General features: G+C 42.5%; 1 pseudogene; it reads right to left on the reverse strand.

Annotated features, from left to right (window-relative positions):
- Positions 1-202: 202 nt before the first annotated feature.
- LOC141523771 (creatine kinase B-type pseudogene) lies at positions 203-1,321 on the reverse strand (annotated as a pseudogene).
- Positions 1,322-1,840: the final 519 nt, after the last annotated feature.

Raw genomic sequence — 1,840 nt, forward strand, 5'->3', positions numbered from 1 at the left:
AGCATGATCCTTGTTTTTAATTGCACTGAGATCTCAGTCAGGTCAAAACCAAAGTTTATTATTTCAGCATTCAACAACATTTCAGTCATCAAAAATAAAACTCTAACACCAAAGGATGGAAGGAAGCCTCTCCAGATGGTGGTTATTCATTCATCTAATAAATTAGGAAGCACAGAATTCAGGGGGGACAATGAGCAATTGCTCATTTCTGGGCTGGCAAAAGGTCATTGATGGACTGACACTGCTCCAAACACTTCTCCATTTCAATGTATGACTTCACACCAACCACCACTATCTGTACCAGCTCTACCTCTAGCATCAGCATTGGAGATATCAAAGACATCACCCATAGCTGCTATGTCCATATCTCCTGTTCCCTTTTTCAGCAGCCTCAGATTCTTTAGCACCTCACCAAACTTATCATGTTTGCCCAGATGGGAAAATTTGATGTAGACATCTGCATAGGCTCATAGGCTGTGCCCAGGTTGGAGGGGCCTGTCAGGATATAGCCCAGGATATAGTGGGACTTCCACATGAACTCATATTTCTTAGTCTTCAAAAGGATCTCAATCTGATTGAGTACATTGCAGAAGCATGGGAACACCTCCTTCATGTTACCCCCACACCTGCATGGAGATGACCCTCAGGTGATCTTTCTCTTTGGTCCATACTGGAAAGATCTTGTTGTCATTGTGCCAAATGCTCCTCCCTGCCATTGGGCCAGTCTTGAGCCATGTCAGAAGCCAAGAGGATTTGGGAGACAAGTTTGTTGAAGGATAAGTGGTAATCAATCAGCTGCTGCTCAGTTATGTCTTCAAAGCATAGTGCTTTTTATTCAGGTCACCTCCCAGGCTGAGCGAAGCTTCCACAGAGAGCTTCTATATGGTGTGACATTTGCCCTGGTTACAGTGTGGGGTAGGCAGAACCCTTGGATACTCCTTACAGATGGAACACAAGAACTCAGCACATAGTTGGGATCCAGGTAATCACCACCCTATTGATTGTCAAGGTTAAGATCAGTCTTATGATCATCTAAAGGCTTGCAACCTCCATGTGGGTCCTCAATGATAGGATCATAGCTCTCTTCATCTCCAACTATACAGCCCACAGTCATGATGAATGGGTGTCCTGGGCTCTACACATTGGTATGTATGATGTCATCCATGGTGAAGTTGATGGATGTGACCTTATCCCAGAGTTTTCCATAAAGTTCTGGCATCAGCACCTTATCCATGTGGTTGTTGTGCAAGGTGGGGTCAGGAACATTTGTCCTCAGTGGAGTACAGGATATCAGCATGTTGTGGTTATTGGAGAATGGCATGGTGGCAGGAAGTGAGGGTGTTTCGGGGGTCAGAGAAGGCAAGAGGTTTGAAAGATGCTGCCTCTGCTGCTCTAAAATCCCAGGTCACCTTAGCTTAAGTTCAGTCACTGAGTTCTTCACAATATTCTTGCAGAAAAGAAGAATAGGTATGGATCAAATAGTAGTGTTTAGACATAGTCTTTCCAAAGTGTGAATTAACCAGCCCCAAGAGTGAGGATGTCAACTAGAGCAGATACAGTATATTTCTGCTAGACAGCCTTCTTTGTGAATTTTCAAAAATCAAAGACCTATATGCAAGCAGATGTGACATTAATTAATAATATTATGCTGAAAGTGATGGTGTACGTTGAATGACAGATAAAGTAGCCTAAAGCTAGCAAGAAGATTTAATAAGTATAATAGGTACAAAATTCCACATTTGGCTTAAAGAAAAAAAAAACTGAAGTGGTATAGAGCATAGCTAGAAGTAATCCATGTGGGAAAAAAGGTCTGGGGCTTTAGTAAACTGCAAGATCAATA

Source organism: Macrotis lagotis, chromosome 1 (assembly GCF_037893015.1).
Source record: "Macrotis lagotis isolate mMagLag1 chromosome 1, bilby.v1.9.chrom.fasta, whole genome shotgun sequence".
In the NCBI taxonomy this organism is placed as follows: domain Eukaryota; kingdom Metazoa; phylum Chordata; class Mammalia; order Peramelemorphia; family Peramelidae; genus Macrotis; species Macrotis lagotis.